Genomic DNA, 18,840 nt, shown 5'->3' on the forward strand with positions numbered 1-18,840 from the left:
ATGCAGACAGATATTTGATTTACGCGTCCATGCGTGAAGGACCTGTTTAAACGTTTCGTCACCGACGGAGCGATTCGATGTTTGAAAGATTCGTCACCGACGGGGCGATTCCTAGATACATCCACCGAAATATTTCCTCGGCTCGCTTGCTACAAGTTACTTTTGATGTTCCGACGGAACTCCTTTTAAAGGGTGGCTGAAAGGTTCCTAAAGGTTTGGGGGAGGAATAATAACTATAGCTTTTGATTAATTTAATTATAACAATTTTTTATTCTTATATTATATTTAACAGAGTAATAAGTTCCTTAATTTAATGAATTGCCTCACTAGAACGTACTCGGCGCTGAGCTGCTACTGTACTGCTACCTTGTGCACTGGACCACCTGACACCGCTTCAACCTCCTGCTCCACGTCGTGCTTTTCCAAGTTGTCTCTACCTAACAGCCCCCTGCTAGCGTGCTCAAGACCGTTTTATGTTGGACTTGAGCTAATTCTTATGCCCTACATTGAGCGTGTTATTATGCCCTGAATTACGTATGTAGCATTTTGCATGTGCGGCAGAACGCTCGCATTGTTTACGGAAACAACTTGGCAATCATGTCGATGAGCGATTTTGGAGCCATAACTGCTGCATTGCTCTAGTGTAATGACTTTTTTTCGCAATCCGCGCATATTTCTTGAATCAATTTGTTATATGATAATTCAAACGGGTCCTTCCAAATTGTTCAGTTGATTTATGCTTGCACATATCAAATATGAATAAAATCCAAAATATCGACAGATATTGGGATACCGCATAAATCATTAACAGATTTATAATAGATATAATTGATTTATGCTTGAACAGGACCCTTCCCCATTTCATGGCAGAACTGGGGACTGTCCTGCCGCGTCGACTGAGATGAACGCCTTAGCCTTTTTCCGAGGTTTATGACTCAACACGCATTTTCTTGGTCGGCCTGTCGCTGGACTTGTCACCAATAAAGATTAGGTAGGATTTAGCATATTGGAATAACTCCAGCTTTCTTTCCTTGCTCTCAATACTTTATTTTCGTTTGGCTGAGGATAGCACAAAGTACGTTGCCCTAAGCCCCCTTTATTTTTTCCCAATAGTGTAAGGAGGAAACCAACATGTTCCTAGTGATACTATTCCAGAATCAAAGATAATTTCTGCGATGCTGAGATGAGACCTCTTTGAATTTCCTTTTATTCTTTTATTCTTATTATAAATGAACGAATAAAACCGTTACGAAAATAAAGTGAATAATAAATGTAATTTCCATTTCATGGTTCAATAAATGCAAATCACTCATAAAAGGAATTGTTCCATATTCGTCAATTATTATCAACTTTTACTACACTGAATTTCATATAGTATTGTTCTCAGGCCGTTGAGCGTTGTAAAATCCCTGTTTGAATGAAATTTCGAGGTCCTCTTCCATGGAAATAGATTTTACGGAGTAATTATATTTTCTGAATTTATTGTCCGCCTCCATCAATGCCTGAGGAATAATATCGATGTACAATACTAAATACGCCACCATCAGTTATGAATCACATTAATACATTCATCCTTTTGAATCCTCTGGACGTCATTATTTGCTTTATGGAAACAATGAACCTAAAGGCACACAGAAGCGCTATCATTTCGATTTTTTTATGATTATTTATTGCACGGAAAGTCCATTTATATATCCATGGGCAGGACATGTATACTGTATGCTTTGCTATGATGTATTGTCCTACAACTAAGTAAATAACCGAGAAAAGGATCAGAATTATGCTAATGTATATTTCAACAGGTAATTATTTTGGTAGTATCACGATCGAAGAACGTCATGCCCCTTCCTTTGTCACTTAAACCGTATTTTTATTCTAATTCTGGAGTATTAGTAAGCAACGGCAGAATCGCGTGAAAGGCTAAGCGTAATTTACTGTTCTAGTGAAACGTGAAGTAATGCAGGCTACTCTTTGCCTATTGTTTGATGGCCACTAATTTCGACTCACTTTCCTCCTCCCCCAGTGAAGTCCTTTACCTGCGCGCATCTACAGGGACTCCCCTTTCCCCAATACTAGGAATCGAACTTAATAGATTTTACCTTAGGCGCACTATTGGTATTGGTATTTTGGATTATCGGGTAGCTTGGCGCTTATTAGTGGGGATGACATTCAAGTCGACATTCAACTACAGCTATTTAGTCACCTTTCGGATTACAATGTGTATTTTCCCAAAGTGGGCCAAGGCAAGTTTTATAAAAAATTTCCTCGAGTTCTGTGTTTTATATCAAAGAGTGTAGAGCGTTGTATTTTGTAGTGAGAACTGCGTTCGTGATAGTTTTCTTTACGACCGGATAGAAAGCCTGGGTAAGGGATGTTATGTCTTGTACCCTTGCAGCTTGTTCTCCTCTGCTGCCTGGAAAAGCAAGCACAAAGTTTGAAATCCTTCGACCCGAAGCACTGCATTCATGTACACATATTCACTAAGTAGCATCCTTTGCACCTGCTGTGATTTTGTGCAAGTGATGTCGTCTTTTGGGGTGTTTGGAAAAGAGCAAAGTGCAACAGGTGTTCTGGTATATACTCAAAGTTATAACGAATTCAGGAATAATTACGCGATAAATAGCAACAGTACATCTCGAAATGTCAGTCTTTTTAAAAAAAGCTAATGTAGGTGATGTATTACATTAGCCCTCGCTGGTATGAGTTCGTTAATAACCGTAAACATGAACAGTAGGTATCCCTGTGAAAGTTGTATCACTAAATGGAGATTTTCGAAGTTAAAATATATTTTAATGAAAACATTTTTATGATATTTTCATTCTTTGTATACACACAGTTTTGGCACTACAAAGTGCTGGTGGAAATAACAAAAGAACTTGAGCATTTCAACTAGCAAGGTCGTCTGTCTTTTGGTAGTTATACATAATGGCTTTCTGCAACTGCAAAATTACCAGCAGACATAAATACAGTGAACATGGAATCATTTTACCATCCCTGAAAGTTTATATATACTAATTTAATTGGAATAAAATTAATTATTATTTATTATTATAGATGGATAGTGTCCGGATAGCTCAGTGGTTAGAGCACTAGGCTGTCATACGGAAGGTCGCGGTTCAAATCTCACTGGTGGCAGTGGAATTTGTATCGTGATTTGACGTCGGACACCAGTCGACTCAGCTGTGAATGAGTACCTGATTCAAATCAGGGTAATAATCTCGGGCGAGCGCAATGCTGACCACATTGCCTCCTAGTGTACCGTTACGGTCTTGAATGAAGTGCTCTAACACACTTCAAGGCCCTGATCCAATATGGATTGTTGCGCCAACGATTATTATTATTATTTCATTCTTTGTTATGATAGGTACTTGATACGGTCTAGTAAATTGAATAATAATTTTTTTTTTTTGAAAATTATTAGGCAAATTCAATTCTAGTGTTAAGGACACATATTCGATTGCTCTTTCAAATTTGTTGTATATAAACAATAATATGTGCTCCATTATATGGCATTGTAAGCAATCGAATTGCCACAGCATATCAATCACACCTTTGATCAAAACATTTTTAGATAACTGATTTGTTGCGAAGAAGTCTTCCGTGAAAATATATGTGGGTTGAAACTTTGGATTAACTGGAGCAGACACTTTCGTGTTCTGCTTCATGTAGCCCATAGCTTCAAACCATCATCAGATTATGTGAGGGTATCCTCTTGCGTTCCAGTCTCATTTTGGCCAACAGCGATATATATATTTATGATTATCATTTACTACTTGTTGTGATATAGCACGTCAACCACATCTACGCGTCATCGCTCGTGGTTACCTGAAATACGTTGCAGCTCCCCCAGACGCTCGAACTCCTTCTCCACTGTTCTACCTTTGGGACGACCCATCTTAGGAGAGTGGATTCCACTGTATGGCGTGGCCAGCTTTCCCTACTTTATTTATTTACTTATTGTCCTATAGAGAAGCTGCGTTGTAATTTCGGCAAAGCCTAGGAATCGGGGCATGAAAATTGAAATTCAAGCTCTGCGAAGGGTACGTTGAAAACTTCTGTGTTACGTGTGTTATAAGACCCAGGGCGCCAGGTGACGTCGTTAGCGGCGGAGCAGTCCATCAGACTTGAGAAAAATTAAAAAAATGTGCATAGATCCAGATGGGATCTACGCTGTTGTTGGAAGGGAAAGTTCAGAAAGCGAAGGCCGGAGGGGTAGTCCATACGAGAGAAGCTTTTCGTAAAGAAGAGGGAACGGGTGAATTTAGATTGCATGCAGCCAAGACAATCACAGTTACGGGAGGGTGACCAGGTCACGGACTGATCACGGATCACGGATTGAAGAGATATGATACAAGGAGGGTTGAATGGAGCCAAAATCAGGGGAGGAACCAAGTATAAAGCCTGACAATTTTGCTGCTCGATTGGTGACTTCGAGGCAATGGGTGTCAAAGCGGAGCTCACTGTTGAAAGTGACTCCGAGGTCTTGAGTAGAATTTAATCAGGATAAAGAATGTCCGTTAAGAGAGGAGGAGAAAGATGTAGGTGAGGATCTTAGGGAGTAGCACATAGAGTGACACTTTTTGACGTTTAGCGCTGAATCATTAGTCGAGTACAAACGAGCCAGAGTGTCTAGGTTAGATTGAAGGTATACACAGTCCACAGGCTACAATAGTGACAGAGAAGGGGGAGAAGTAGCGGAAAGCGCAGCCATCAAAAGAGACGCGGCAGGATCGGTGAATGAATGCTTAGAGACGAGAGTTTGGATAGAAGTATCTTGTGATTTACAGTGTCGAAATTTTGAGCAAATCACTGTAGATGGTAGGTACCTTTTGCTGTGAATTCAGACATTTGGCGACAAAGTTGGCAAAGTCAAGCAGGTTGGAGGTAGTGGACTTAGGCTTAACAAAGTCGTGTTGCTCTTTCACTATGTTTTGACCAAAGTGGTCATATTTTGGGAATACATATTTTTCGGGAATTTTGGAACAGGAGGAAAGGAGAGAAATGGATCGGTAATTCTCGCCAAATGTAAGATCGTCACTTTTGTGTATGGGGATGACGGGAGCCTCCTTCCACAAGCCGGGAAAATGATTCTCTTGGAGGCTTTTGTTGAAAATAAGATAGGGGAGACTATCGTAGCCAGGTCCGATATTGGCATCAAGTTTGCCAATGAGGTACTCGACAAGAATAGGGGTAAGAAGGGGAATGACAGGCGATGCGGGGCAGGCTACATCCACTATCGGGAGGGATTCAGACGAAGGAGGGGGAACATAGATTGAAGAAAAGTAGCGGCAGAGTAAATCACAAGATAGTTGGAGGGAGTGAGATGAGGAGCCAGAGAATTTAATGGACGGAGAAGATAACTAGGCAGGACAGTGGGAATTGTCAATGTGGGACCTGACAGTTTTAATATTTCCACGCTTTCATCATTATCATCAACGGCGCAACTACCGATATCCGGTCTAGGCTTGCCTTAATAAGGAACTCTAGACACCCAGGTTTTGCGCCGAGGTCCACCAATTCGATATCCCTAAAAACTGTCTGGCGTCCTGACCTAAGTAGCTGTTATCGGTTGTGATTTTCAACCCTTGATAGGAGAAATTATCAACGGTCTCAAAGTTGTATTCTCCTATCCTTATTCTTCCTGTTTGACCAGTGCGGTTTGATGTTGTTGGTTGGTTGGTTTTTGGTGCTGACGTTGCCACCATATACTTTATCTTGCCTTCATTAATATGCAGCCCAAGATCTCGCCTGCTCGATGTGGATGAAGGCCGTTTGTAGGTCTCGAGTGGTTCTTCCCATGATGTCGATATCGTCAGCATAGGCCAGTAATTGAGTGGACTTAAAGAGGATCGTACCTCTTGCATTTACCTCAGCATGACGGATCACTTTCTCGAGAGCCAGGTTAAAGAGGACGCATGATAGGGCATCCCCCTGTCGTAGACCGTGGTTGATGTCGAATGGTCTTGAGAGTGATCCTGCTGGTTTTATCTGGCCTCGCACATTGGTCCGCGTTTCCGCGCTTTAGTGAGTCTTAATGTGTGGCTTATCCACTGCCACTTCCACATTCCAATCAGATGACGTACGGGTACCAGCCCCACGCACCGACCGAGTTCTTCGTTTGCAACAGTGTCAACCCAGTATACTCCGATGATACGTCACAGAAAAGTTGTTAACGAAGGCTTGTAGCCTTTGAGTAACAATGAGGGACCATGTACTACTCCCGTATAGTAACATAGAAAGAACACTAGTACAACACAATCTTAGCTAGATATTGGTTCGGATATAACTGGTTTTTCAGATTTTAGAAAAGCTAGTGAAAGCAAATCAACCACGGTTAATACGTCGGACAATATCCAGTTCCATAGGATACTACTTTAATTACTGACTTGAAGAAGAATGGCTTCGCTCATGTTCTTAATGGTTATTCGTTTTTTTTTCATCCCTTTTGATAAATTTTATTTCCCCACGATAGCCAAATGAATCGGTGTACCAGATTTAAATTAATTGATTGTGTGTATGTTTTCAGTTTAACGCCAGCTATGGGTTTTTGATTTTCAGTAAGAGTACGGAAATCAAGGATCCAATTATGTACTGTAATTCTAAATCCTTTCGAGTGCTCCTTCCACATCTCAAGTAGCTAAGGCAGGGGGAATAATAACAGCTGCATATATTTTTAACCGGACATTCGAAACATTTATATTTACTGCTTTAGTTTTTGGTGATATGGCGAATGTCAGTCGGACTTAATGAAGCCTTCTGAGGATGTCGTCGATATCTGTAATGTAGTCAATACAACATGTGTATCTGCTATCCAAATTTCATTTGTGTAAAGTTGGATTTCCGTTAGAGAATGCGATGCGGTCATTAGCAATTAAAGTACCAAAAATCTGATGTTTGGTGCGCCCAGTTCATGGCACTCAGAAAAAAAAATTATTCCATTGATTCCACTGGCTGGCTACAAGACGGATAAGTATCATCTTGTTATATTCTTATCCTGAACATATGTGCAGCTAGTGAGCCTTCCTGCTTTTCGACAGGATTAACTGTGCAGTATATTTCTTTGGTTCTGACAGGAAAAGCTTGGCACTAAGCCTCTGCCATGTGTGCTATTGGGAAACTTCCCAGTTTTTGATAGAAGCATTAACTAAAAGTACTAACACTAAAATTGATGATTATGGTCTTGAAATGGGAAAGATTGAATTCTTCTTTGCTAAGATATTCCAGGCTTTCTTTCACTCAATTCGACAGTTATCAGTTACCCTGAGAAGTTCCATTGAATGTGGATATAGAGTCTATGTGAGCTCAATGATCCTGAGGAATTCCTGAGGTGATCCAGGGAATGTTCAACGCATTGGTTAATGGTTATCGATGAAGATTGCGATGTGCCCGTCCTTCAATCGCTTGATAAGCCATTAGATTTTGGCTTTTATGTTTTCACACACTTTAGCCTAAAAGGTGCGCCTGCATAATCCATAGCCTGTGAGAGCACGTTTTATCTCTGCCTCTGGATGTTTTCTCGAAAGAATTTTCTCACCTAAAATAATTCCCAGATATTTCATTTTTTCGGAGAGTGGCATTGCTATACCTCTCATTTTAAAAGGCAAAAGTTTCCAGTTTCCTCTTTTTTGTTAATGATGTCTTTGTGATTTTATTTAGATTTACTGAAAGCACTTGCCTGGCTGACATCCGCATGTGCTTAGGCTTGTATTGGCAGCTCTTGCAGTTCACCTAGCAGTAAGTCAAGGGGTATGCTCTACAGAAGTGGTGTTCGCACAGCGCCCTGGGTGCAGCCTTTGGTTGCTTCTGTCGTCGGATAGTCATACACACCTACCTTAACGTATAGCAAAGTTTGCATAAAATTGTAAAAAACAAAGCACCGCCGAATGCAGTCCATCCATTCAGTCCACCAAGTGGGACCCACGTAGAAATTGGCGGCTAAAAACAATGTGTCATCATTCGAAATTCACGGAAAATTCCATGTAAAAGCATTGCAGAAACATACGCAGAGTATTGTAGGCAGCGAAGTTTCAGAGTCGTTCGAGCAGAAGAAAACTGTTCATTTCCGAAAATAACCAATAAAAATGCCTGACATCGTGAAAGAGCGTGCTATAAAAATTTTAGACCTTCGCTATCCTGTTTGGGTTTAACTTATATTATTAGTCTGTTAAGTAAAGTTACACTGCGTCCCGAAAGAACTATGGTGCCCCTTTCACTGGTTATAGTGTACCTATAAACTATAGTATGTGAATCATGCCTTTAACCGACAGGAATTTTAATATATTCTCTACTTCCAAGCATTTCAACTCGGCATCTGGTATTAAGCATTCTTCAAAGTGCCTCGACGTACTTTGCACAAGTGTGGAACACTGTTCCAGAACGTATATGGAGGTTTCGTCACACTCCATACAGGATCTGCAGGCAGTGTCCGTAGATATCCCTAACTTACCTTGGTGATAGCTTAGTGGGGAAGTACTCACTTCCCACTATAATTCGGAGACTTTTTTTGGTGAGGTTTAAACAGTCCTTTATGCTCTTGGGTCCACATTGTTGATAAGTTCGTTCGGTATAGTTCCCTAAGCCGTTATCCTTCCTTTTTCAATGACATAGGTACGAACCCGAATGCTTGGAACAATGATCTTGGCGCTTGCTCCCACTGTCGTACCCGCCAGTGTACCAGGTAATCAGTTGCTGGTTTAGGCCTTATGTCAATGCCAACATCTCCTAGTTTTACCTGTTGCTTCAACGTGCTACAAACTTTGTATCGAAGTGAATCCCAGTTGTGAACTTGGATACCAGTAGTTCGAGATGCCTTCGATATCAGTAATTCGATCGTGGAGTAGGACCCCAAAAAATGGTCTCCGAGAATCAGATGTACCCTGTCCTCCTCATTCTCGATAAATGTCCCATATTCATTCTTCAGACAGACCTGCCTTGTCTTTGGCTATAGTTTATTATATTCTGAATGCTTCTGTCCCTTTACGGGCTTCCCTAAAGCTGTTCCGTTCTGCTTCTTTGATGCCGTTGCTACATGCAGTCAGTGAATTTTTATATCTTGGTCAGTCTCCGGTTTATTATGCCCGGTTGAAGAGTTTTTGGACCTTTGCTCTCATTCTGTGTAGGTTCCTGTTCCACCGGACTATATCCCTTGATGACGTTATAGTTTTAACCTCATATGCGACAATAGCGAGTTTGTTAAGGTCTTCTATCACTGTTTCCAGTTCAAGTTCGCTCCTTGTTTATAGGTGAGCCATATTGTTACTTAGGTGCTTTGCAAACGAGTCTCAGTCCGTTTTCCTGGGATTCCTTATTATTCTTTTCATTTTGAATTTGCTTTCAATGTCGAATCTGGTTCTGCTGTGATCTGACATAGAGGGCTCATCTGGCACCCTCTAATTTTTGACCAGCCCGTTCATCGGAGTATTCCCTAAAGTTATGTCTAATACCTCTTGTCTAGTGCCGCGCATGTACGTTGGAGTGTTCCCTATGTTATACATTTCTAATTTGTTGATAAGAATAAATTTAGGGAAGCACTTATCTCTTCAATTAGAGTCACTGCTTCCCCGCAGTTTGTGTTGGGCGTTGGAATTGGAATTGAATAGAAATGGTAGCGCCTCTCACAGAACTACACCTGCCTTACAACTAGTTCTTGATGCCATCTCCTGGGAAGTACCACGCCACGATACCATGATTGCCTCACGACTTCTCTCCTTGGCTTCCAGCGAAACTTTTGCAGAAACACGGCCTCCGATCAAGAATTCTGAGATATAAATAATATTAAATTACTTTTAAGAATGAGGCAAGCTCTTGATTTCTGCATCAATCTATCTTGCAGATGCTCATGAACAATTCAATATAAAAAGCTAAAAATTGGGAAAAATGGGAGTCTAAAATTTTCAAATAAAAACTAAACAAGTCGGGAAACCGGAAGCTAGACGCTTCAGGTATGAAAGGTTTTGTGTATTTCTTTTATAAAGAGATTTGGGTGTGCATTTGTCCCATTAGCATGCAGCACGTAAAATATGCATATATTATGTGAAAATAGCCACTTTCAAGTGATATTGACATTCATAGTCTCGAACTTGCAGAGAAGGGACAGCTTTGACCTAGTATTACTTTGTTAGTGATAGTGCGATTTTCACCAAATTTGGCAGGATCATGCTTTGTGCTGTAGCCTATATTGTTGCAAAATTTTGTGATTCTAGAGTGAACTTAAGGGGGGTTTTCCTGTCAATTACTAAAAATTATAGTAATGTACTATTATTAACTTTATTTGAACAGGTATCGGTATGGAGAGTATTTCGGAGCCTAGGTACCATATAGCGACAGCCCCCTGATTTTTTTCAGATTTTTCGGTTTGGTAGTTTCTGAGAATGGGTTCGTTAAAAAAATTACCACTTTCAACTCCCCGCACCCCCCACGTTTTCAACAAATGTCAAAACTAGGACCGGCTTCGAAAAGTACTAATCGAGACCTTTAATTTGACACCCCACATGACTATATTTGATGAAAATAAAATTTACACCCTCCCTTTGCATGTATGGGGACCCCCCCTTAAATTCGTCGTAAAAGGATGTAACTCACTATATGCGTGAGCGTTCACAGCTCCCACCTTTCTACCAAATTTGGTGCCAATCGCTACAACCGTCTCCGAGAAAAATGCGTGTGACGCACAGACAGACAGACAGACAGACAGACGGACAGACAGACAGACAGTAAACCGATTTTAATAAGGTTTTGTTTTACAAACAAAACCTTAAAAATGCTTATTTATTCTTTAGACGGGGTAGAACTAGAATTTGGTATAATTGAAGTTTTGCAAATGGCATTGAACCAAGAACAAGTCGGGAAACCGGAAGCTAGACGCTTCAGGTATGAAATATTTTGTGTATTTCTTTTATAAAGAGATTTGAGTGTGCATTGTCCCATTAGCATGTAGCACATAAAATATGCATATATTATGTGAAAATATCCACTTTCAAGTGATATTGACATTCAAAGTCTTGAATTTGCACTTGCTTTGACCTATTATAACTTTGTTAGTAATGGTTCGATTTTCACAAAATTTGGTAAGGTCATGCTCTATGATGTAGCCTACATTATTCGTGATTCTAGGGTGAACTTAAGGGGGGTTTCCCTGCCAATTACTAAAAATAATAGTAGTGTACTATTATTAACTTTATTTGAACAGGTGTCGGTATGGAGGGTATTTCGGCGCCTAGGCACCATATAGTAGCAGCCTCCTGATTTTTTTCAGATTTTTCGGTTTGGTAGTTTCTGAGGATGGCTTCGTTAAAGAAATGGTCACTTTGAATCCCCCGCACTCCCCACCTTTCCAACAAATGTCGAAACTAAGACCGGCTTCGAAAAGTACTGGCCGAGACCTTTAATTTGATACCCCACATGACTATATTTTATGAAAAAAAAATGTACACCCCCCTTTTGCATATACGGGAACCTCCCCTTAAATTCGACGTAAAAGGATGTAACTCACTATATGCGTGAGCGTTCACAGTTCCCATCTTTCTACCAAATTTGGTGTCAATCGCTATAACCATCTCCGAGAAAAATGCGTCTGACGGACAGACCGACAGACAGATAGACAGACGGACAGACAGACAGTAAACCAATTTTAATAAGGTTTTGTGTTTACACAAAACCTTAAAAATGAAAGAATTGTATAGAATTTTTGGGAAATTACCAGGTGAAGTGGATGGTTGTCAGTAAAAATTTAATAAAAGCCTCTTGTGGTGAACTTATCGGGTACGTTATGGATATGTAACCTTAGGCTTGCTTTTCATTGTGATGTTCACAATGAGTGACCGTTCTACTCAATCGTTTAGCAATTGCGTAACTTTAAAGGAGGAGATCACTTCGACAGAAAAGGCTTTTTCACTACAAGTATGTGTATGTCTGGAAGTAATTAGCATCGCCATAGATAAAATGAATTTGCTGTGCCAGTCGGGGGCAATCTTATGAAAAATAAATGGCGAAGAGGGCATAGATAGAATAAAAGTAAGCTTTCTATAAATCCTTAAAAATGGACAATAGTAGTTCATATACAATCTAAATGAAACAAATTTATGTGTTCTACAGAGAAGACGTGGGAACGGTTTGGCATTGGCCTCATTGTACTAAACAAGTCGGAAACTTAACACGGCGCTTTAGGTATAAAAGGCTTTATGTATTTCATAGGCGTGATTATTTGGTTACTCAACGATTTCATCATCTCTTATACAGGGTGCGGCAGCATAACTTCCTTTTTTCAAAACTCAATAAAAACTATTGTATGCATCGGAAAATATTTGTTTATTTTTTATAATGTAGGTACATGTCTAAAGTTTTTATTTACATTGTTTTGAAGATCAAATCTGTTAGGTGACGTCCCCCATTCTCCATACATTGCGTAAACCGATTTCTGGCGTTTGTCATGACTCTTGTTAGCATAGCAGGTGTTATGTTGGAAATTTCTTCTTGGATGTTGGTCTTCAAATCTTGTAGGGTTCTTGGACGGTTCACATAAACACGGAATTTCAAAAAACCCCATAGAAAAAAATCACAAGGGGACAGATCGGGAGAGCGTGCCGGCCATTCCAAATCGCCTCTAATTGAGATAAGGCGCTCTGGAAAGTGTTCCCTCAAAACAGCCATCGATGCTGTTGAAGTGTGTGCTGTTGCACCGTCTTGTTGGAACCAAGTGTCCCCCAAATCCAAATTTTCTAGCCATGGGAAAAAAAATTCTGTAGCATGTTTACATACCGGTCTGAATTCACTGTCACTGTAACCTCATTTTCCTCAAAAAACCAGGGACCACTAATTCCAGCTGAGGAAATTGCACACCACACTGTGACTTTGGGTGAATGCAAGGGCTTTTGATGCAATTCTCGAGGGTTGGTGTCAGCGCAGTAGCGCATGTTTTGTTTGTTAACCGAACCACACAAATGAAAATGGGCTTCATCGCTAAAAAAACAATAGCACCCTCGGGAACGACATCAAGAAGAAGCTCACACGCGTTCATCCGAGAATTGAAGTCACGTTCTGAAAGTTTCTGCACTATCGCCATCTTATAGGGATGAAAATGAAGATCATCACGAAGAATTCTTCTCACAGAATGATCGGAGAGTCCAAGGGCAGATGCGTGTTTGCGCGCAGAACGCCGTGGTGATTGCAACATTGACGCTCTCACTGCTTCAATGTTCTCAGGTGATCTAACGGGCCGAGGGACTCCAGTTCTTTCTTTTGTCGCACTTGCAGTTTGTCTGAATGTAGTGACCCATGTAACAATTGATTTGCGGTCTGGGACGGGAGCCAACGGGGCTAAATTAAAGCGATTCCGAAATGCACGCTGTGTTGCAATAACCGAAGATCCGCTTGAAAAGTAAACCTCAACGGCAAAGGCACGCTTCTCACTATTCCAACGCATGATGGCGACTGAACCGTGTCGGGACAAAACTTTACAGTATCCCCTCTTGAACAAGATCACTAGCGCTCCGCTATGACATCAACTAACTGAGTGGCGTATTTTAAAAAAGGAACTTATGCTGCCGCACCCTGTATTACAAGTCAAGTGTTACTTACATCAATTGTGCCAGTTTTTCATCTTCGCAGGGGTAAGAAGAAGTTCCTTGGTCAGATGTCCACATGACAAAATGAATTCTTTTATACGGCAGCGGTCCGAACTTATTGATATTAACATCATTATCAACAGCCCAGCAATCAGTATACGGTCTAGGCCTGCTTAATAAGAAACTCCAGACATCCCGGTTTTACGCGTAGGTTCACCAACTTGATATCCCTAAAAGCTGTGTGGCGTCCTCCGCCGTCGTTCCATCTGAGGCAGGGTCTGCCTCTTCTTCTTTTTCTACCATAGATATTGCCCTTATAGACTTTCCGGAATGGATCATCCTCATCCATACGGATTAGGTGACCCGCCCACCGTAATCTATTGGGCCGGATTTTATCCACAACTTGACGGTCATGGTATCGCTCAAAGAGTTCGATGAACATCGAGGTGTATAAGGTTTCATTCTGCTGACTTGATGGTGAAACTTCCGCGCCTGGTGTGGTTGCTCCCTGTACTTTTCGACTTCGCAGACTCATTGCTACTCCCAGGCTTCCTTTTCCATCTGTGAAGTCGCTTCTTCGCTCGTCGGAGTTCGTGATAAGTCTCCAGCTGGGGCCAAATATGTTTGTGGTCGTATTTATGATAACGTTCTTCTGGTGATTGTGAAGATCATTTGTTGATGCTTCATCTCCAGGTCCTCTGTTAACTGCGGTTATTGCGGCATCCATTTCCCTACCTCTGTTTTGGATGGCTTCAGTGTTGACTCTCACCTGGTCTGGTTGTTATTCGAGCTCGGAAAACCATGTCTACGAGATACTGATCCGAGTCGATATAGGCTCCGCTATATGTTCTGACATTCATCAAGGCTGAGAAGTGGTGGCGTTCGATCAACATGTGGTCAATTTGGTTGAAAGGGGTCCCGTCTGGAAAGGCCCATGTATGTATGTTTGGGGACCGCTTTCCGCGCAAACCAGGTACTTCCAACAACCATTTCGTGTGACCCTGCTAATTGAATAATCCGCAGTCCGTTATCATTTATATTTTGGTGTAAGCTATGGGAGCTAACGTATCGCCTGAATACGGGCTCCTTCCCTACTTGGCTGTTAAAATTCCCAAGTATGATTTTGATATCATATCTGGGACAGGCTTCGAGGGTACATTCTACTGCCTCTTAGAAGGCATCCTTCTCCGACTCTGCAGTCTCATCTGTAGGGGCGTGAACTATAATGAGGCTTATATTTCTAAACTTGCCTTGGAAGCGCAGAGTGCATAGCTGTTTGCTTATGTTTTCAAAGCCGATAACAGCAGGTTGCATTTTTTGGCTGACTAAGAAACCTACTCCGAACACATGGTTTACTGGATGGCCACTATAATATATGGTGTAGCGGCTCTTCTCCAGGAAACCGGACCCTGTCCAACGTATCTCCTGTAACGCTGTTACATCAGCCCTATATTGGGACAGGGTATCGACTAGCTGCTCATCAGCTTCATCTCTGTACAGGGAGCGCACGTTCCATGTGAAAATGCGCAAATCGTAATTCCTATGTTGTTGCTGGGTTCGTCGTTCTATCATCCGTCCAGTCCCAGGCTCCTGTTGTGGCTTCGTAGCTTCGGTTTTCCGTGTAGGGTTGTCAGCCCTACCCAACCCCCAAGCTGGAGGACCAGTTGGTACACCCAGTGGGGCGCGGGAGACCTGCCTTCATCCTTCTCCGTCTGCAACTTTTCGTTAAAAAAGAGCTCCCAGCGGTCACCACGTGGAAGTGGAGATAGAGTTTGGTAGTAGAGCTGTTGGTGTTGGTTCAGCAGGCATTTCCCAGATTTTATGCTCCATCGTGGGTACCAATCCACGTTTCGCCCTGGGACCTATACTACCCTTTGACCACATTATCATTGGTATCCTTATGTAAACTATGGGAGAAAACGTATCGCCTGAATACGGGCTCCGTCCCTACTTGGTTGTTAAAATTCCTAAGCATGATTTTGATATCATCCCTCTTACAGCCTTCGAGGGTTCGTTCTACTGCCTCTGATTGTGCCAGTCTCCTCTGTATGCGCGTGAACATTAATGAACCTTATATTTCTAAATTTGCCTCACAAACGCAGAGTGCATAGCTTTTGGCTTATGTTTTCAAAACCGCTAACAGCAGGTTCCATTTAGTATTTTGGGTTGCAGTAAATTTACACTAAAAAGATGACTCTGAGCTATTGTCACTTTATTAGTAATGGTACGATTGATCACACGTGGGGATCTTATGCTTTATACCATTATTGCGATTACTCTAGGATAAACGTATGGGGAGTTTTTAGTCAATTTCCCGAAAATGTAGTAATATACTATTATTAGTTTGAGTTGATACTGATGTGGAGAGTATTTTGAGGCCTCTACACCGTATAGATCAGATTTTTTGGTTGTATAGTTTCTGAGAATGGGTACTTTAAAGAAATCATCATTTTCCAGCGTTTTAATAAATGTCAAAATTAACATCTGTTTCGGAAAGTACTGAACGAGGCCTTTTATTTAATACACAACAAGACTATATTCTGTGAAAGAAAATGAGATGCATGACTTAACAGCCTGTCAGTTTTGGCTTTCACTTTAAGAGCTGTCGAAACATTTCAAAAGCATGGTGTAGAAATTACAAATCTTCAAGTATCTGCTTTCAGGTAAAACTGAACGGTCACGACAGGTTCAATTAGTATTGAGAATAGAGCCCAATAAAGCAGCATTAATTATAATGAAGGCTACAATTACAAAGTGCGCCGATATGTCCTCATTAATTTAATGGTTATATTGTGCTTATATTGTCGCGTTTTGAGTTTTCAGTAAGAAATGCCTGGTATGTGTTATTCCATCGCAAGGTCAATTGGCTAACCTAACTGAGCCGCCAGGGCCACTTCCAACTCATATTACTGCAGCAACTCAAGAATCTAAACTCTTTTACAATATATTCCGAAATACAAAGTATATTTTCAAATGGAATCGTTTTGAGCAACGAATTCACACCCGCATTTGAATTGAACAGAAAAATGTATCATCAATCCCAGTGCCTGAGGAAAATCCGCAGTTTTTGCAAATATACACAGGCAGACCAAGGAACCAGAGATTATTCACTTTAATGCGATATTGTTATTCTATATTTCCTTGAGGTACAATGAGTTCGCCCGAAGCGGACAACTTTATTCTACTATAGTTTTGCCAGTAATAGCGTAATTTCCTTCAAACTTTCAAATCAGTGCAATGCTTTATACTGTCCTTTACATTCGACCAAAACTTTGTAATCCTATGGGCAAATTAAGGGGGTTTACCGGTAAAATTAAAAAAAAATGGTAATATATTATTATTCACTTTATTTGAACAGAGAAACGGTGTAAGGTGTGTTTTGAGGGCGATATTTTTTGTTTTCTAATGATGTACCTTCATGATTCTTTTTCAATTTTCAGTTGAGTAGTTTCTGAGTTGTAAGTTTTGTTTGATTTCAAATTAGTCATTTTTAGCCCCTCCAGCTTTAAACACCAAACCAGTTATCATAAACACATGTCAACATTACCTAAATAGGAGTACATCCTCTACTTCCTAATGAATAACAAGATGAAATAACAAAGAAGAAGTCTAGTCCCATCTTAATGAACGCTACAATACCTCGTCGATCAAAGTGATAACTACCATCCTGCACTGTGCTCCATTAAATTACTTGAAATGGGGTGCGGTTCTATGTGGTTGGAATATACAATCCTTAGACACAAAATATTATCAACAGCAAATTTCGCACTGTATTTCTGAAGGGAATCAAAATCGTTTATTATGGGACCGCAGTGTTTACCACACTCTTCAAATGCTTTGAAAGCGTAGTGAGTGGAATTGCGTTTATAAACACATAACAAATTTGAAATGTGGTACGACCCCCCTGCTCAGGAAATATATCTGCTCCGAGTCACGTAGACTTGAGCAATTTGAAATAAATACCCGTTAAGCTCAAAAGACATAATTTTTAAGGATATATAAACAGGAAGATGAAGTGGATGATAATTTTATTGAATATATTGGTATTGGATATTGGATGATTTGCTTAGAATTTCCACAGACGCAAATAAGTAGAACTAATCCTGCGTTTTACTCTTTAGCTAGACCTCGGTTTAGTGTGGAATCCTAGATAAATTGGACAAATTCAAAACGTGATTGCTATTCAACTTTCGGTTTCCAGTTACCGAGTAACCCTTAGCCCCATCGAGACCAGTTTGTAAGCTCCTCTTATTAAATAAATACCGTCGCACAACGCAGCACTTCTACAAATCATTGGCCATCATCTGGGATGTCGAGGCAGCACCTTTTCCAGAAAATATTGCCGGACGTGTTTGTCATATCAAAAGGACGGGACCGTAATGTTCATCCCACACTTGAACGTACAATGAATGAATTACGTATAGTTGTGGTATACATATCACGCATTTGCTGCCTTCGCGGTTCATCACGTCCAAAACTGGAAATTCAACTGTCACTGAATGCGGATTCTGCCCTATTCTCAGATATCCTGTCAAGAGAGGATAGTTTGCAATTCACGTCAAGCGGAACGTGTGGTGGATTAAGTTCCGGACATGGGATAATTCAAATTTAAAATTTTAAAAATGTCCTCCCCTCTGATATGATTTTTTGTATTTTTGTAGGAAGAGACCAGGATAGGGAGATATTTGGTATGTTCTCGGCTTAATCCTGGACTGGTTGTTTACAGGCATTAGTTTTCTTAAATTTTCTCAAGTGGTAAAAATATGCCAAAACTTATATTGAAGAAGAGACAACATGGTTGCCGTCGAGGTCAAGACATTTTCATATTTAGCTATTTAATTACACTTACTTAGTGGTTTCTTACAAAAGACAATGGGGTTGGGTATTTGTGTATCTAAAAGTACAATATACATATACAATACATGGAAGACATCATTGGATTCTCTCATAACGGTGTTTTATATTTTACTCTGGCTATGTTATCATAGCCGGCCTTGAAGTCGATGAAAAGATGTGTTTTTCCATTGTTTGCCGCAGAGTTTGATTTGTTGCTGATTTGCCTCGAGTAAAGCCTCTTTGCAATGGGCCAATGATGTTTTGGGCATATGGGTCTATCCGACTTAGCATGATGACGGAGAATAGCTTTAAATGGCACTCAACAACGTGATACTTCTACAATTGCTGCACTACGTAATATCCCCCTTCTTATGTATGGGACAATAATGCCTCGTTGTCAGTCGTCAGGCATTAATTCGGTGCCCCACATCTTGAGCATAAG

The 18,840-nt window shown here is 40.7% G+C and overlaps 1 protein-coding gene across 1 annotated transcript in view; it reads left to right on the plus strand.

The window, feature by feature from the left end:
• LOC119646490 overlaps positions 1–18,840 on the plus strand; it is a 567,562-nt gene that overhangs the window by 293,658 nt on the left and 255,064 nt on the right. The window lies entirely within an intron of this gene.

Source organism: Hermetia illucens, chromosome 1 (genome assembly GCF_905115235.1).
Source record: "Hermetia illucens chromosome 1, iHerIll2.2.curated.20191125, whole genome shotgun sequence".
NCBI lineage: Eukaryota > Metazoa > Arthropoda > Insecta > Diptera > Stratiomyidae > Hermetia > Hermetia illucens.